The sequence below is a fragment of the Solanum stenotomum genome, chromosome 7, assembly GCF_019186545.1.
Source record: "Solanum stenotomum isolate F172 chromosome 7, ASM1918654v1, whole genome shotgun sequence".
NCBI classification, from domain to species: domain Eukaryota; kingdom Viridiplantae; phylum Streptophyta; class Magnoliopsida; order Solanales; family Solanaceae; genus Solanum; species Solanum stenotomum.
Genome location: NC_064288.1, coordinates 35,092,253 through 35,112,676, shown reverse-complemented (window position 1 = coordinate 35,112,676; position 20,424 = coordinate 35,092,253). Strand labels below are relative to the sequence as shown.

General features: G+C 35.7%; 2 pseudogenes; one reads left to right on the top strand and one right to left on the bottom strand.

Annotated features, from left to right (window-relative positions):
- Window positions 1–10,257: 10,257 nt before the first annotated feature.
- Window positions 10,258–11,108, bottom strand: LOC125869849 (gibberellin 20 oxidase 2-like; annotated as a pseudogene).
- An 882-nt stretch (window positions 11,109–11,990) lies between these two features.
- LOC125869848 (gibberellin 20 oxidase 1-D-like) lies at window positions 11,991–13,525 on the top strand (annotated as a pseudogene).
- Window positions 13,526–20,424: the final 6,899 nt, after the last annotated feature.

Below are 20,424 nucleotides of genomic sequence, written 5' to 3'. Positions count from 1 at the left end.
GGTTATTATTCATGTTATGAATGAATTTCTAGATGTTTAGAAGTAGTTTGGAGTAGTTAGAACTGATAGGAAGTAAAGGTATACTTTAGAAGGACTTAGACGGGCTAAACGATAGAAAAAGGGTGGGGGCAGGCGACCCTGGCACACTGAGTGGCGCAGGGCCCCAACCCTTGAACTATAGAGCAATAGTTGGGGTGCACTGGCTGGCGCAAGGCGCCAAGCTCAAACCTACAGATCTCCTCTGCTGGTGCATTGGTGGGGCGGCGCACCAGCCTTTGCCCAGAAAACCCCGACGAATTTTCATACTCGTTTTCTAACCCCAATTCGCCTAGAATCGAATGGCTTATTCCCCATCACCTGGATTCGAATACCCAACAAAAGTACAGAAGAATCTACTCAAAAACAACTCTTAAACTCCATACGATTATCTCAAGAACTCATCAAACCCATCCTAATTCAAGAACGAAACAATACTTCAAGAAACTATTCAAGAACTCAAATTCTTCAATTTCAAGAATGAAACTTTGCTGAAAATAACATGATTTGTGTGTGGGTGAACAAATCCAACACTATGAGAACTCACATATCTCTTAGGGATCAAACCCTTGGCGAAACAATCTTCGATTCGCAAGAAAACTTGAAGAACGCCTTGACTTTTCTCCTCTTCTTGAACTTCTCTCAAAACCCTAGTGTAATTTAGGATTTGTAACACTAAAAAAACTCAGTTTAGACCCATAAATATTACCAAAATTCATTTTAAGCTGATGGTTTAAGGAAAAGGCCCAAATATCTCTCTTAAACCTAGGTAACTTTCCTTAACGGGACAGGCAGATTTTCAAATGATCATATCTCCCTCATCTCAATTCAAAAATTATCAGACTCGGTGGCATTGGAAAGAGGATTCCAAGACCATTAATTTGATATCTTATGGGGTACCTAACATATCGTGTACAGAAAGTTATGGCCATTTGAAGTTAACCCAAAACTCATTTCTTAAGCTTAACTTGAAAATTTTCTGATTTGGCTCTTTCCAAGTTAGTTCTTTATATTCTTAGCTCTTTCTAAGGTCTGGAGAAGAGCTAATTCATGTGAAAATACTACAATAAGTATAGAATCACTGCAAACTCATTTAAATAAGTATAGAAACGAGTAGTAATTACAAGAATCAGTTTTGTAAAGAATATGCAAAGTTGGGAAAGAACCTTAGTTTCATAAAACCATAATAATTGAAAAAGGAGTCTGAAGTTTTGGACATAAGGGCAAATGAAATCCTTACTGAGTACCCACATACCTGGTGGATGAAAATTCCTACAAGAAATTTGAAGTTGAGGCTTGGAGGAGAGCACTGTATGCCTCGAAATTGGAGAAGACGCTCCTTTTTCTGCTTGTAGCTGACTTGATAGGAAACTGATTTGTCTTAGGCAGTTTCTGACTAATTAATTAGTCATAGACGAAGTGAAATGACGTAGTTTTAGTACTAAACACATAGGGGAAAGACTAATACAACCCTGGCTTAAAATTGATGAGGTGACTTAAAATAGGGGCTTCACGGGCCGTTTAAAGCACCACAGCCCATCTAGTGGGTTGTGATGTTGCCCTACCCAACAGAGCTTCACTAAAATGGACACAACTTTAATTACGAAAATTTAATTGCATTGGAAAGAGGACCCAAAGACCATTATTTTGATAGGTCATGGGACACCTAATTAATTTTGTGATGAGAGATAGGATCATTTGTAGTTGACATAAAATTTAAAAATTGTTTGGTGCCTTGTACGGACCCCAAGACGGGCTGTCCAAATCACCACAGGCCGTCTAAGGCACCATCAATGTGACTCCTACCCAGACAGTCCTAGATGGTGATTCATGATTCCCTTAATGGGCTGTGGACCGCTAAACGGACCATCTAAGGTGCCATGAAGGGTCCATGGTCCATTTTGGGTTCGTGGACTTGCCTGTTTGTCCTTTTTAGCCCTTTCTCAAAGTTGGAGGTGTTACACCACTCTCAAAATCAAGGAAGGCTTTTGAAACAGACTTGTTTTTCAAGAGGGGTTTCACTAGAAGCCTTGAGTGGATTTTAGTGACGAGCTCATCTAGCAGTATTGTGGTTATTCTATATGAACCTATTAATAACTACACTTCTATAAGTCAAGTATTCAAAAAAGCATATTATATCACGAAGTAGTTCAATTCTCATAGAAAAAATAACATATCCTAAAATCATTCAAACGAGAGAGAGAGGTAACAAAGTCGATCAATGTCTTCATTTTCATCATTTGTTGGTTCATATTATCTATTCCATCACCTAGTCGATCTACATCTTCATTCGTTTAATTGGTGCGACTCCATCTTCATCATCATTTTGTTCATTAGCATCCTCATCTTGAACAACATTTAACTCATTAGCACATAAATATTGATCATTAGCACCTCCATCTTGTTGATTAGCACCTCTATCATGATCATTAGCACCTACACCTTGTTCATTAACGACCTCATCTTGATCAACATTTTTCTCATTAGCGCCTAAATTTTGATCATTAGCGCCTCCATCTTGTTCATTAGCAGCTCAATCATGATCATTAGCGCCTATACCTTGTTCATTAACACCCCAATCTTGATCAGCATTTTGTTCATTCGCACCTCCAACTTGTTCCTCATAATGTTGAACCAACGTTACATTATTCCAATAAATCAGCATATCCCTGAAACAATATACTCAATTATATCAACACCTTACAAGTCATACAAGTCTCAATTTACAAATTCGTAAATTAGAACCTTACAATTTCATAAAAAATCTTCCTACTTTATATTGTATGTTCTATTTGAGGGCTGCAATTTGGAGAAATCACAGACTATATTTCAAAAAAACAGAACAGAAATCATCTTGTTCATAAAAATCAAATATTATTTTCTTACAATTTTCATCCCGAGCAACACTCCACATTGGACAGAATAAGCATCGACTATGATACTGTCACCTATAACTTGATGATATATTTTGTCATGTGGTGAATGAACATTAAACCTGCATTTCCATACACATACCGCGTAAAATAACAAGAAATCATCTGTAAAACGCAATTCCAAACATATATGAGACTTACACATCAATAAAAAGACCTTCCTGAATGTTTGGCTCCTGCAAGATGTACAAGACATAAAAATTAAGTATACAGAACTCAGAATATAACTAGTTTTCTGGAAAAAATGAAGTAGAGAGGGTGAGAATACATACAAGTCTAATATTATCCTCGACGAATGCAACTCGAGTTTTGCAAACTCAACAACGGATGCAATAATGAACAGGGAGGTCATTTTATTCAAGTTGAAGGGAATTTCCCATTGTGTCAACTCTTTTGGTTGAATCAAGAAGGCATGAATGGAAAATGATGTGACTTTTCTTAAAGATCGTGCATTTTTTGGATGAGTTGTGACCGTTTGGATAAGTTGTGACTTTATCCAAGGGTTATGAACGTTTGGATGATTTATCGAAGGGTTGTGACTTTACCACGTTAGCCCTAGTAACTATAGTATTTATTTTCTTTAATCATCATTTTTATTTTAGTTTATTGAATTTAGAAGAAAGAAGAAGAAGAAGTGGTAGTCTATTAGAGAAAAGAAAACAAAGTAACTAGTAAATAAATAGAAAATATTAAACTATAAATTGCAGAGAAATAAATAAATGAATATTAGGTTTTTCAATATTGTAGGGAACTCTCAAAATAAATATAAAAAACAAGACTGTTGTTACTTTTACAATACCACAATCGCAGTAACTCTTCTCAATAAATATTTGTAACCCATAATTTCAAATAAATAGTCGCCTAACTAAAAAAAATGTGAAAGAAAATTCTTAAACTAGTCTCAATTTGTATCAAATTCAATGAAAGAATCAATGTTGACGATTCCTATTCTGCCAGCAGAACTCGTCATTGAAATCCTCTTAAGGCTTTGGATGAAATCCCTTTTGAAACTCAGGTCTGTTTCAAAATCTTGGCTTGATTTAATCTTTAACTCCGAGTTTATCAATTCCATCTTGTCTTATCAGGTAATAATAAGAACAACACTCACCCATAGGTTCATGTTAAGTTATTCAAAGCACAATATTAAGGAGGGGTCTCTTAGTTCTTTACTTTATGAGTCTGATGTGATCGAGGCACCTGAATTATCCCATGAAAGACCATCAAAATCTTTTACAAATTATTGGTTCTGCTAATGGATTGATTTGTGTTATCGAACCGCCAAATGATATGTTTCTGTTGAATCCCTCCATTATAAAGTATAAGAAATTTCCTAATTAAAGAACTTATAATTTGAGAGAAGTTGTTAGCAGTTACACGTATGGTTTTGGATATGATGAATTGCATGACGATTATAATGTAGTGAGATTCACTTCCTATCCTCTCCATGAGGTCGAAATATATAGTCTAAAGAGCGATTCGTTGAGAACCACCCATTATTTTCATAATGAGGTGATCAATTTCTTTTGTTTGAGTCGGGTTGTCAATGGGAAGCTTCATTGGGTTGGTAATGACCATCAGAAGGAATATTACATAATTTCTCTTGATTTAGTCAACGAGAAATGGGAAAAGGTGGAGCCGCCATCCTATGGAGAAGGAGATAATGTTTTGAGACTGGGAGTGTTGGGAAGTGATCTTCCCCTCTATATTAATAATGAGGGAAAACATTTATCTATTTGGATTATGAAGGAATATGAGATTAAAGAAACTTGGACAAAAATGTTGACCATCAGGTATTTTGATTATCCGTATCCGTATGCTTTTCCATTTTACATCATATCTCATATATTACTATAAGTGGGCAGATCTTAACCCCAAAGTTGATTTACTGTTGTGCCCCTACAGTATTAATTAACTATTAATTTATTAAAAATTTAATTTGCTGATAATCTCAGCCCTAATTTAATTCTCTAGAAACGTATAGTTTCTATTTAACTTCCCTCGATCATTGGAACAACCCCTTGTTTCTAACGCTCAAGTTCCATTGCTTTAGTTATCAATTATTCCAAAACCTTTTCAGATACTTCACTGATCTATATACATGTCTCCAACATGTTATTGTCCCATTAATCTGCTTCTCTTTTCTATGCCTCAATCAAATACATCGATCATTGCCACGTAAAAAAAAAGTTATCCTCATTATTTATTAAAAGTTGCTATGTTTTCCTTGTTTACTGTGTATGTCTTTATGTAGCGTATTTCGTTTCATCTATTTGTTGTTTTTAACAAGTTGGATTCATGTACTGTTGTGGTTATATGATAAGTCACTATCACTTTGTTGTTGGCTGAAACCATTGTTGCATGTTTCTGCATGTTGGAAAGCCAAGCAAACTTATTTTGCTTTTCTGAAACTTTATCAGCTACTTTGTAATAGTTTCAACTAACTGAATTTTGTATCAGTTGAAGCTGATACATATATTGGCTTGATTGAAAATGCATTGTGGTCTCTTGATTTCAGATAGCATAAATAGTCAACCAGTTTTACACTGGTAGAAATAGTTGCAATTTTTGTTATTTCATCATATTAAAGTTGAAATTGAGTTTCATTAGGCAATTGATTTGCATCTTTATTGGAGGCTTTGCCTTGATAGTTAGTCCACAGTAAGATCCACATGTTCTTTCAATTCATTGGCGTCCCTCTATCTCCATCATCATTCTGTTCATTATCATCTCAACGATCTTTATTATTAGGACCCTATTTGTTACAGCCTCAATTTTGAGCATGATCCTTTCCATTAGCATCTCCATCTAGATCAATAAATTTTGAATTACCGCCTATATCTTCATCAGCATTTTCCTCATTAGCCCCTCCATTGTGATCATGACCCTGTTCATTAACATCTCCATCTACAGTATTAGTTAAATATTAATTTTGTTGCTCTGCTTTTCCTATCATTCATAGATATTATTTTGTTGCGTGGAGCAAAACATGAAAAAAAGGATTTAAAATTAAAGTTCTCTTTTTTATTTTGTTGAGGAGTTGATTTTAATTTGTGAAGTTGATCACATATATGATAGTTTCTTGGGCAATGAAACCGCAAATTCTTCTTTGTTATGTCATCATCTGTGCACTATTGTTATTTTGTCGTTTTAGTGAACGTATGCAAAGTGCTCAAGTAGAAAGTTTTATCTAGAATGGGATGCACAACCTGTGATGGAAAACATATATTGCAGTTTATGCTGTATCAACTTTTCATTGTAACTTTGCCTCTGTTTAGAACATGACCAGTAGTCTTAAAGAAGGCCAGTGTTTGATACATGTTACATGAGTCTAGACTTTAGATATACTCCTTTTTGTTTGTAACTTTGTTCTTTCTTGTTGTTAGATAATTTTCTGGTAATGGCGGAAAGGTGTGAGGTTATTAATTGGTGGCTTGATAATTCATCAGTAAATGAAAATGTACATCAATTGGAAATTCTCGGAGAACTATTTATTTCTTTGCTCAGAAGTGTTTTTTTTTTTTTTGTGATAATAAGTAATTCTAGATGTAGTCAAGTGACTAGGTTGTGTGAACTTCCTTTAACAAGTCGTTTGAATGCGTATGTGAGTTTATGGGAATTGCTCTTTTGGCCCAGGGCACCATTATTTCTTTCTCATTTTCTAACTATTTGTATCTACTCATTCCACTTGCAGTTCAATAATGCCTTGAGTATTAATAAGCATTTATATCTTGTTATGGAAACATCACCTAATCTTGGCAGAGTTAGTTGTAGTTCACCTAAAGATTTAATACTAATGTATTCACAAATACAATGAACTGATTTCAGGAAGTAGTAGTCTTCAAAGGAAACAGAAATCCAATATTAATTAATTTAATCATCTATTAGACAGTGTGAAATTTCTGACAATTAGACTTGTAGTAATGCACGCACTCATGACAAGATTGGTTTGCAAATGTCGAGAGAAAGAGAATGATACAACTTAACATGGCTCACACGTGCAGGGCATGTGTCCATGACTAGTAACAAATAAAGGTAAAATTGTGGTTGGTTTTAAATCAACTTTCATGATATACAATTTAAGCAAGGACTCACTTACACCCATGAATATAATGCCATTAAATGGTCACACGTAGATATCTATGTTGATAGCCTAGTTTCTCCTTTTTCTACCGGAGTGACTAGTGATACAACAAAAACACCAGCCGGAAAAAGATTGGATCAAGGCATTCAAGTAAAAAATAACTAGAGATAATTTTGTCTTCTTCTTCAAATTGTTGAATAAGCGTCCCAGATTTGGCTTGAATTTAAATGGAGAAGGCACAGAGTTTTATGGCATTGATCCTCGAAGATTTCTCGGTTATCAAGAAAAATATATGACGTCATAATTGATCTTATTCATGCATAGCATATATTTTTGGATTTTTCTCGTATTGCTAATAGCTATGAGTGTATATAGTTCTAAACATGTTTAGGTATTTTCCTTGCTGCCATATTGTTATATTGACTTCTTTATTTCTTAAAGAACAATAGCATACTATTGATATTCGGAATAAAGAAAATGTTCACTCATTGATAGAAATAATAATCCCTTAAAGTATATACGGAATTGAAAGTTCTGTCAAATCGTAAAATATGCAACTCAGGAAATTGCACTAGACTATATAGTAGAAACTACAAAAATTGTACCTCTAAACGTGAGTAGGACTGGACATAGTTTAAATTAAAATCTAATTGAACTTTGCATGTGGATATTTTCAAATCACATATTGGATTCTAGATTTAACTTGTATGCCTTATATTTATCCCTATAGGAATGTTTTGCAACCAAGGATAGCTAAAAGAAGCTAGATGATATAAATTTATGTTGACCTCCATAACCATACCATAAAATGACATATCTCCATGAGATATTATGTTTCTCCTTATCCAGATTTTCCAAGTGATAAATGATGGGAAAACCTTGAAGAGAGGTCTAAGCCTTGACGAGCAGTCCCTACTCCACCATTTATGTATGGTTTCGTTAAGCTGCAAAAAAGGTCCCTGAACATCAACAATAGTAGCAAAAGCACAACTTCTTAGCCATAGAGCAAGTCACAAAAATATGTCAAAAGTTTCATATTCTGAACTAGTACAGCAGCAACACTTAACTTCATCCACCATTTTAATCTTGACAAGAACCTCCCCATTGGATATTCTTGTTTTTCCCAAATCTCCAAAGAAAGGAAGAAAATTTGAAGGGAACTCCTTTCACCCAAATTTTCTTAGCAATTTTTTGTTCATCATTTCCTTGTCTCAATACCTCCCAAGCACTTCCAACCGTAAATTTTCTAGAGCTTACACATCCATCTTGGTGAGTCCATTCTTCAGTATCCTTTAATACTCCCATTACATTTTAGACATGTTTGCAGACATCTTCTGGCGGTAACTGGAGTATGAGATTTTCATTCCATTGTCCTTGAATCATCAATTGATTTACCTCATCAAAATCAAATTGTTAGAATGAAAAACATGTAAATAATAGTAAAGAGCACCCAATTGTGTCCAATTATCAAACCATACACTTGAATGACCACATTTTGGTTCCCACCAAATCTGTTGGTCAATACAATCCCTGATTTCTAACATAAATTTCAAAGTCTGAGAACCTCCATTTCATTCCACCAATTGAGGTCTATGTCTCTTACAATATTTGTTCCACGTGTATATAGTCCACATTGAATTTTTTGTTCTAAAAGGCAACCAAAGCTTTACAAACATTGCTTTGGACACATCAAAAAGAGATATAAATCCCAACCCACATTCCTCCTTAGGCCTAGAAATATCAGACCATGATATCCAATGTTTTCTTCTACCCTCTTCTTTAGAGTTCCACAGAAATTTAGCAAAAAATTCTATGTAAATCATGAATAACACATTTAGGAGGTGTTATTGAAGATAAGAGGTATATGGGAATACTCTACAAAGCATTATTACTCAACACAGACTTACCAGCAAAAGATTAAAGTATACACTTCCAAGCCTGTATTTTGCTTTGAACTTTCTTCATGATACCGAAAAAATGACTTTTTTATTCCTTGCATGACCAATAGGACACCAACATAAGTCAATGGAATCATGCCGCTAATAAAATCAGTGCAATCCTCAATAGTTTAACTATAGAATGGGCAGTTTTACTATACACATAGAAGCAACTCTTCTCTTTATTAATCATCTGCCCTGATTGATCTTCATATAAGCCTAGCCTTTTCATAATCAAATCAAGCGAATTCTTCTCTGCACTAACAAAGATAATAATATATTATGCATATGCAAGATGATTAGTATCATCACTCCACTTAGGCATTTCATATCTTGTAAAGTCCCGATTATGGAACAGATTGTTTTAAGCTCTACAAAGAACTTTCGCAGCAGAAATGAATAGAGAGGATCTCCCTGTTTTACCCCTATAGAAGAGTAAAAGAAACCATGAGCTTTTCCATTAATGAGGACAGAATACCAGTTATTTGCCACCATAAAGGTTATATGCTAAATTAGATATGAATAAATAAAAATGAACGGAGAGAATATAAAGTTAGAAATAACTATTTTTGAAAAATGGAAAAAAGTAAAAAATACAGTTATGTTGCCCTAAATGTCATCACTGCTAGTTTATCCTATTTTGGGAGACGAGACAGTCCATATTACAATTTGGATGAAATCACTGAACAATACTAGAATCTTCCATAATTGTAGAGCGAAACAATCATTCGATTTCTCAAATTTCTACTACCCAAAAATGGAATCTGAGGAAGATGAAAGCACCCATCAAAACCCAAAACGGAGCAAACCCATTAACCATTCTCATTTTCCATCAACTTCAATGCAAGATTCAACCTTTACAATCCCTAATTTTCCCGAAGAACTCATAACTAAAATCCTCAAAAGGGTTCCAGTGAAATCCCTCTTTCAATTCAGGTGTGTTTCAAAGTCTTGGCTCTGTATAATCTCTAGTCTAATTTTGATAAAAACCAATCTTAGTTTATCTGCTAATAACAAGGAATACAATTTATGTCACAACTTCAACAAATCATTCTATCTTCCCTTAATATCTATGTCTAATTTAAAATGTCACATAGATTGAAACGAAGTGCATTTTTTAAACAAGTATATTAATGCTTTTAAGAATTTACTGGCATTAGTTAATTGTAATTGGATCTAATGTCGGTATAGGATTTAGGGGAATTTACAAAGAGTATTAATTGATTTAGCAGTAATTAAGCTATTGGCGTTAATTAATTATCGCTAAATATCATTTTTGGTGTAGTGTGAGCTCTGGTTTCTCGCATGGCGGATAGAGGTAGAGTCTCATTACAGATTCATTGTCTACGAAAAAATCTTTAAAGTGACTCTTTTGTATGCCTAGGCTCATCCCTAAGAGTTCCATGATCCCAAGAGAAAGTGTGCTCATGGAATTGCAATACTCTTGATAAACATTCCTATGTAGTTAAAGGGAAAAAGGTTAGTTCATTTACATAATCGGAAAATTAGAAAAAATAGATACTTCTTCTGTTTTAATTTGCATTGGTTTACTAGTTTTGATTTGACATGAAGTTCAAGAAAGTAAAGAGAAACTTTGAATCATGTGGTCTTAGGCTAAAGATATGTAAAATGTACCAAAATATCATTTAATTTTGTAGTCTTAAACATCTCATGCCAAAAAAAAAAATACATGTTTTTGAAACTTAGTAAAAAAGAAAAGTACGACAAACAAACTGAAACAGAGGAGTACTAAGGTAGTTAATTATCCTTACCCAAGATTTTTAATAAGTTCCCCCAATGTCCTTTGGAAATACTCTTCAACTATACTAGATGAGTCTTCTTTAGCAAAATATCAAAAATAGAGTGTCTCTTTCAAGGGCAACTTCGACAAAAGCTTTTACCAAAGTTATTCGCATAGCCACAATGGTCACCAATTTTCCTCTGAGCTTTTTTCTTTTCGAAGAGATGCAAGTCAAAGAATGTGTCCATGTAACAATGGGCATTGGAGATGATATTAGTTTCAACTCCATGGCTCATCACAAGAAAGAAACCTTGACTCTTGCACACTTCAACAACAAGCCTAGATGTTTGCTGAGTTGCGACAAGTTCACTAGAAACCATTCGTTTTTTATGCATCCCGTATGAAAGGGTTGTTTTTTCTTTCTTTTGCAATGAGTCATAAGAAAAGGAAGTAGAAGTAGTTTATTTTGAGGAGCAAAAGTGAAGGATTATATAGGTCTTAATGATACTTCAACTTTTGATAGAAGTTCATATGTTGTTTGAATTAGATTTTGAAAAAGAACATATTTTCAAAGATGTGTTTGACCATAGAGTATAAAAAATGAAATATTTTCCAAGATATGTTTGATCATAGATTTTGAAAATTTTACCTTAAAAAGTTTTTTCAAGTATCAAAAATGGGTACAAACAGTTTGCTGAGAAAGGCTTAATAATGCTGAAAATTGGGGGTTTAGGTCTGTTACATTATGTACATATACATATATACACTTAACATAGTCCATCCCCATTTAGGCTCCTGGTCCACTCTCTAGTTGGACCCGGGCATAGAGAGGTGTTAGAGTGGGTTAAATCCCACATTGGTTGGAGATGAACTGGTGGTCTGTTTATATTCATGAATTGAACATTCATCTGTAACAGACTTATACCCCCCAATTTTAAGCATTATTAAACCCTTCTCAGCAAACTGTTTGGACCCATTTTTTATACTTGAAAAACTTTTTAAGGAATTTTTTTCAAAATCTATGATCAAACATATCTTGGAAAATAATTCTTTTGTTTTTAAATCTATGGTCAAACATATCTTTGAAAATATGTCCTTTTTTTTTAAATCTGATTCAAACAACATATGGACTTCTATCCAATGTTTAAGCATACTTAAGCTCTATACAATACTTCACTTTTGCTCCTCAAAATGAACTACTTCTACTTCCTTTTCCCTCTTGTGACTCATTGCACAAGAAAGAAAAAAAAAACTTTCATGGAATGACCATTGATAGTGTAATCAAAACTGGAAATTCACTTATGCTAGATGAGGAAAAACCATTGATTTTTTATGCATCTATTATGCAAGATGAATCCAACATTCCCACACAATACATATGGCCGGACGACGAGAAGGCTTGTGTTGTAGCACAAGAACTTCATGTTACCCTTATTGACGTAAGGGGTTTCTTTTCTGGTGACCCTGTCGCGGCCCAACAAGAAACTAGGCTTGTTGGTGTAGCATGCAGGAGTCAAGGTTTCTTTCTTGTAGTGAACCATTGATTTGACACTAATCTCATCTCCATTGCCCATCGTTACATGGACGTGTTCTCTGACTTGCCTCTCTCTGAAAAATAAAAAAACTTACAGGAAATTTGTGAGCATTGTGGCTATGCCAGCAGCTTTACTGGAGGGTTTTTGTCAAAGTTTCCTTGAAAAGAGACACTCTCTTTTTACATTCTGCTAAAGAAGAATCATCTCACATAGTTGAAGAGTATTTATAAAGGACATTGGGTAAAAGTTTTAACAATCTTGGGTAAGGACAATTAACTACCTTATTACTCCTCTGTTTCACTGTTTTTGTCGTACTTTTCTTTTTGGATGTTTCAAATGCATGTTTTTTTTCCTGTATTGGCATGACATGTTTATGACCACTAAATTAAATGATATTCTGGTACATTTTACATATCTTTTGTCTACTACTACATAATTTGATGTTTTTTCTTTAGTTTCTTAAACCTCATGTCAAATCAAAAACTAGACAAACAAATTGAAACAGAAGAAGTATCTGTTTTTCTAATTTTGTTCAACTATGTAAATGAACTAACCATTTTTCCCTTTAACTACACAAGAATGTTTATCAAGAATATTTCAATTCCATGACCAAACTTTTTGTTAGGAACATGAAATTCTTAGGGATGAGCCTAACAAGTTTTTTCTTTAGTTTCTTAAACCTCATGTCAAATCAAAAACTAGACAAACAAATTGAAACAGAAGAAGTATCTGTTTTTCTAATTTTGTTCAACTATGTAAATGAACTAACCATTTTTCCCTTTAACTACACAAGAATACTTATCAAGAATATTTCAATTCCATGACCAAACTTTTTGTTAGGAACATGAAATTATAGTGGAGTACGACACAAAATTAGCCCATGAAAATATAATTATCTCAATCCATTCAAGTTTAGACGAGTCAATTTATCCCATCTAAAAATTAGAATTAATATGTCGTTTATATTGACTCACGAGAAACCTTGTTAAAAAGAATTCAGAAAGATATTTATTTTTTGTTTGATATATATATATAAGCCATAATAAAGGGGTGGAGGGTGGGGTGGGGGATTCTATTAGATACTAATATTAAAGAACAGACAATAACATTATAACTTAGTAATAATTAGACGAGCTGAATTATAACTCATTTATTTTTCATTTTGACCCGCTCATTTTATTGATATTCTAGAAATCCCCTCTGATGTAACCCAAGCTTAGTAGTTTCCATTGCTGATCTCTGGGATTTGATGACAGATTTAAAACCCCCTATGGATGTGTTGGAATGTATGCGTCCACTAACTACGATAGGACCAATTCCTTTATACAATTATGATACACAAAAGTAAATACTAGAAGTAAAGATAACACACAAAACTTTACGTGGAAACCTCCTTGCTCAAGGGAGTAAAGCCACGTCCTGTCTCACAAGATTTTTAAACTGTTTTTACTAATCTTCTTAAGGAAAAGTAAAACACATTTTACAACGACAGAAGAGATGAACCTCCTAATCTCCACACTAAGTAATACAACCTATTACTTAAAGAGCATAAGCAATGCCTGCATTGCCCACTGTACCAACCCTCACTGATTAATATAGACTTTTAAATGTAAGACACAAAGTTGCCCTCAACTATGCTCTTATAGTGATTCACACAAGGTTTTGAAACGTTTCTAACACAAGTGAAACGAATCCTACAAGTTAAGCACAAATACAAGCAATCAAAATGACAACATTTTCAAGAAGCAAGTCTTCAGTCAACGAGGTCCCTTATTGTTTTTGAAGCTTGAATTTTCTCTCTTTGAATGAAATGAATATATATGTTGTTTGTCATGTTGAATATATCAACCATAAAGAATTATTAACCATTGGACAAATAATCTTTTCCATTCTAATTTGTTTTGTACGGTGACGACCTCACCAACCTCTGACAAGACAACTTTCCAGTTGTATAGCACATTACCTTGGACGAGAACACTCTACAAGGACTGGATCCCTGCATTTGCGAGGATCATCAAAACATCTGGAAGCAGTAAGAGTCATCATTTTCCCCCTTTTTGATGATGACAAACAAACTGCCTCACATGAGTTAACATTCATTCAAAGTATCAATCCATCAATTCCACTCAGTTCCCCCTATAAGTATTTCCTCTGTCACTGTACTTACTCTAATTTCACAAACAAAAATTTTATATATCATTCCCCCTTTTGACATTATTAAAAAGGAGTGACAGTAAACATACACAAGCTGTATGTAAAAATGTTAGGAACTCAGGGCCATGGGCCTCAGAGCACATGTGCAAGTAGGAAAAAATAGAGAAGATAAAAGCATACAAAAGCAGGGAAAGATAGAGATGATAAGATTAGATCACTTATGCTGACCACAGAGTTTAGCCAAAACATTACACTTTGCCACTAGAGTAAAACAGGGAAAATAGATAGGACAAGGAAAGACCTAAGAATATGGACATCAGACTCATTTAGGACGGAGGGGGACGGGGAGAGAAAGAATGCAATATCAGAGCCATGCGAGTGTTAGCATCGACGTGAGCCTGAATGATTTGCTTGTTAAGAGTAAGAATTTCCTCACTGAGTGAGACATTTTTCTTCAGCAGTTGTGCATTCTCAGCTCTTAACTTTTCTACTTCCTCTTTATGCGCAAAACTGGTACTAGGTCCCTTAGAAATAGTTTGTTGCATCTGAGCCTTAAGTTGTGCAATCTCCACCTCCTTTGCATTCAAGGTTACTGTAAGATCATTTAGATCCCGCTTGAGAGATTCTTGTTGCTCAAGAACATCAGACACATGAGACTTACCCTTGACCTTACCCTCAGCACATTCACATTCCAAGAGGGTTGCTGGAGAAAACAACTATTTCATAGTACCAGGTACTACTCCGCCAAGAGCTACACCAAATTGTTCAAACACATAGTTCAGCAGGTACCTATAAGGTATGCCATGTCTGGCATTTTTCTAAGTCATCACTCTGTGCATGTGTTCAAGCATGATCGCTAGGAGGTTGATATCTTCAAGTTCATCCAACTGTTCCATGAGGAACATATCTGCTGCAAAAGTTATAGTTCTTTTGTCACTCCTTTGCACCAAAACCTTGTTGATGAACTCAAAAATCAACTAATACTCTCCCCTTAGGAACTTGTTAGGAAGACCAGCAAGTTTTATATCCCCAGGCTTGGTAGCCCTTTGAAAAAGTCACTAGAAGGTATACAACCTTCAATGGACCGGATCCCTATTGAAGGAACACTCAAAATGATTTCCAAGCTTTCCTCATTCAGAGAGATCTATGCCCTCCAAATTATCGTTTGGATGCCTCCATCATTGAGAAGCTCTATCTTGTAGCAGAATGCTCGCACCTCTGGCTCGTGCAAATAAGGTGTTGGAGCTTCAAACAGGTGTTCCCAACTTTGCAAGGACACATAATTGAAAAAAGTAGACATACCATATTCTGTGAGGATTTCTGGTTCAAACACTTTCTCATTCAACACCTTTTGTTTCTCCATCTCTGAAATACGTTTTTCCCTAGTTAACACATTTTTTTCCACTGGCTTCTAGGCAAGTGAACCTGCTCCCTTTACTGGTTTTGGTTTCAAGGGAGCCTTTTTAGTCACCTTGTCCCTTTTCACAGGTGATTTCTCACAGACTTAGGAACCCTTTTAGCTTTGACCCATTCATTTTCTGCCTCCTTCTTCCGTTTTGTCACTACTCTAATAATATCTTTAGATTCTGTTTCACTCGAGCCTATATGTTGAGGCGTTGAGGTAGGTTCCTCAGTTGGCACACAAAGATCCCTTCTTCGTCTTCGATTTCTCTCTGTTTGGACCTTGTTTGCTGCTAAAACATCTCCAAGTAATTTTTGTACCACCCCTCTCGTTGCATACCTTATTTTGTCTCATTTGGTGTGAGTATCTACCATTTTTCCTTTTCCCTTTCTTTTTTCTTTTCCTTTCATACTCAGTAGGCTCATCCTCAAGTTTAGTCTCAAGTACAGCATCAACTGCTCCTAAATCGGAGACAACCATAGTCAAATCATTAGCACCTCGAACCCCATTTCTATGCCAGACTAGAGGATTTTCTTCTTCATCCTCTTCCTCACCATCAACCCCAAAGGATTTGAGAGTTTGGTCGAACATTGGTTGAACATTGTGAGGGACCCGTTCCAGCAATCTACACTCTTGTTCTAAGAGTGTTGCCTGAATATACCCTCTTAGAGAAGCCAAACTTTGTATGACCATCAATTCCTCTGCTAGAATGTTGGATTCTATACCCTTTCCCTCAAGAAAATCCCGTTCAAACAATCTTTCAGACATTGTAGATGACACAGGCCCTAGTTGAGACACAACTTCTAGATCTTCAGTGGGTGTCTCAAGGGTAGGTTTTACAACCGACTTGGCCTCAATATTTAGGGAATCTTTTCCTGATAGAACTAATGTTGGAGAACAAGGTAAGATTTCCCCAGGATTGAGTACATGATATTCCAACACTTCAGTGTGGGTGTGATAGATTTATCAGTCTCACCAACCCCACATACTGGTGTGGATGGAGATCATTCAAGGAGAGAAATTGAGAAATTGAATGAACCAGGATTTTCAATTTCTTGGGAGAGAGGAAGTTTTGAAGAAAAAGAGTTAGACATTTTCTCAAGAGATAAGGAGAGAACAATTAGATGAACAGTGAGAGAATTCGAAGGAGAGTAGGAAGAATTTGTGATGTTTGAATTCTCTCAAAAAAGTTGTATTCAACAATGTATCGAGTCCCTGATCAGTAGTGACTCATGATTTTAAAATTAAAAGACGTCTGCAACTGACATAGTAAATAGGAAGATGACACATGGACGTGACCGTTGACAAAAACTTGTGTAGCAAAAAGTGATACTAACCTTCTGGACCATTTCCCTCTCTATAGATAGCCCTGTCTGTCATGGTTAAATCTTCCTTTAAGCCAACATGCCATGAGTATGTACTTGCGGTAAGGTACGAGATGTGAGTTCAAAAACATTAAGCAGTACAACAAGTATAGATACCTGCCCTCCCTATCATAGTCAAAAGAGAGGTTCCATGCAAACTTGTTGTGGAATAAGGTGATCTTGTGCATCCCCAACTTCAATCTATTCCTCACAAAGTTCTCTTTGCTCAATGCCTTGGAAAAGATATCAGCCACTTGATCTTTTGTCTTGTAGTATCTCATCACTACATTGTTCTTCTCAACATTATCTCTTAGAAGTGGTGCCTCACATCTATATGTTTGATCCTCTTATGCTGGACAGGATTCTTGGCCATGTTCATTGCACTTGTATTGTCGCATATTAGAAAAATAGTGTATGTAAGAACACCAAAATCTTCAAGTTGTTGATTGTTCCATAAGAGTTAAGCACAACATGATGTAGCAGCCACATACTCCACTTCTCCAATTGATAAAGCCACTAAATTGTTCTTCTTGGTATCCCATGAAATCAGTGATGACCCTAGAAAGTGAGACATTCCAGAGGTACTTTTTTGATCAACCAAAAAACCTGCATAATCATCAGCATAACCAATTAGATCAGGAGAGTAACCAGAAGGATAGAATAGGACCAGGTCCTCTGTTCCCTCCAGGTATCTTAGGATCCTTTTAGCTACCTTCATGTGTGATTCTTTTGGAGCCTCTTGGAACCTAGCACACATCGGTACGCTGAAGACTATATCTGGCCTGCTGGCAGTGAGATAGAGAAGTGACCCAATGATTCCCCTGTACATGGTCTGATTCACATTAATCCCTTCTTCATCCATATCAATTTTGATGCTTGTGCTCATGGGAGTGTCAAGAACTTTTGCCTCGAGCATGCTGCATTTCTTAAGTAGTTTTCTTATGTACTTCTCTTGGCATATTGATGTACCTTGAGGGGCATATTTGATTTGCAAGCCCAAGAAGAATGTAAGCTCCCCCATCATGCTCATTTCAAATTTGCTACTCATTAAGGCTGCAAACTCTTTGCATAGTGAATCTAAAGTAGCTCCGAAAATGGTATCATCTACATATAGTTGCACAATTAGAAGCTCCTTACTTCTGGACTTTAAGAACAAGGTGTTGTCAATTTTACCTCTCTTGAAATCATTTGCTAGAAGGAATTTTGACAGGCACTCATACCAAGCTCTAGGTGTTTGTTTTAGACCATACAAGGCTTTATCTAGCTTTAGCACATGGTTTGGCAGATCAGCATCTTCAAAACCTGGAGGTTGTTTTCCATACACCTCCTATTTCAGATACCCATTCAGAAAAGCACTTTAAACGTCCATTTAAAACAGCTTGAACTCCATGTAGGTAGCAAAAGCTATTAGAATTCTGATGTCTTCCATCATAACTACAATTGCAAAGGTCTCATCATAATCAATCCCTTTCTCTTGATTATACCCCTGTACCACTAGTCTTGTCTTGTTTCTGGTTATAGTTCCATGCTCATCAATCTTGTTTCTGAATATCCATCTGGTCCCAATAATGGTTTTGTTGAGAGGTCTGGAGACCAGGTGCCACACCTTGTTCCTTTCAAACTGATGAAGTTCTTCTTTCATTGATGTTACCCAGTCAGCATCTTTTGAAGCCTCTTTGATTTTCCTGGGTTCAATTGTTGATATGAAGGCCGAGAAAGGAACTAGATTTTTTGTTTTGGATCTAGTCTGTTTTCTCGAATCAACTAAAGAAACAAGATTGTCCATAGGATGAGAAGATTGATGTTTCCATCTAGACTTTATTGTTATCTCCTCTTCAAGATCGACTCATCCTCTTCAGGTTCTTTGTCTTGAGAATCTTCAACCTAAGCTATACTAGAGGGACCAGGTTCCTCTGTGGGTTCTGCATTGTTTTTTTCATTTGAAATTTGTTCAGCTACAGGAGTTTGGATTTCCATGTCTTGTTGGCCCTCCATCAGTTCCTCCAATTTGATGTATTCACTATGTTTAGCATTGCTCAGATCATCAGATTCATCAAAAATCACATGCACACTTTCTTCCACACACGGAGTTCTTTTATTGAAAACTCTGTATGTTTTGCTTGTTGAGAAGTAACCGACAAACACTCCTTCATCACTCCTTGCATCAAACTTGCCAAGATCATCCTTTCCATTGTTCAATACAAAGCACTTGCAACAAAAAGTTTTCAAGTGAGAAAGTGATGGTTTCCTTCCATTCAGCAACTCATAGGGGGTCTTCTTGATTACCAACCTTATGAGACATCTGTTTGTAATATAGCAAGTTGTGTTGACTGTTTCTGCCAAAAGTTCATTGCAAGTCTTGAGTCAATCAACATGGTTCTAGAAATATCCACCAAGGTCATGTTCTTCCTTTCCACAACCCCATTTTGCTGAGGAGTTCTTAGTGCACAGAAATTGTGATGAATCCCATTATCAGCACAAAAACCTTCGATTTGGGCATTTTCAAACTCTGTACCATGGTCTGATCTGGCAATTTGGTTGTTTATTTTTAGTTGAATTGCTTTAATAAAAGTGATTAGTAATCCAGCTATCTCGTCCTTGGTCCGCAAGAACATGTTTCAGGCGAATCTCGAGAAATTATCAGCAATTACCGGGATATACTTCTTACTTCCTCTGCTCTGAATTCTAACAGGTCCACACAGATCCATGTGGAGAAGTTCTAGTGGTCTAGTTGTGCTGACAACTTTCTTTGACTTGAAAGATGATTTCGTTGGCTTCCCCCTTACACATGCATCACAGATCTTGTTGTCAGAAAACTTCAGCTTTGGCAGTCCACGAACCAGGTCCCCTGCAGAAAGTTTGTCCAACAAAGATGAGATCATTCTTAGTCTTCTGTGCCACAAGTTTGTATTGTCGGTTTAAGCACTTAGACATGTGAGACTATCCCCTTCTATTGAGTAAAGATCTGCAACATACATATTTTTTATTCTTTTGGAAGACATAACAACTTTGTTAGTAACTATGCACCTATCAGATAGAAATTTAACTTCATTTCCTTTATCACAAATTTGAGATACACTCAGCAAATTGTACTTCAGCCCATTCACATAGTGAACATTGTCTATAGAATGTTCTGTTGATCCTCCAATTCTCCCAATACCTAGAATGAATCCTTTTTTTTCGTCTCCAAATGACACATCACCACCTTGGTGTGCTTCCAAAGAGAGGAAGTTGTGAGTGT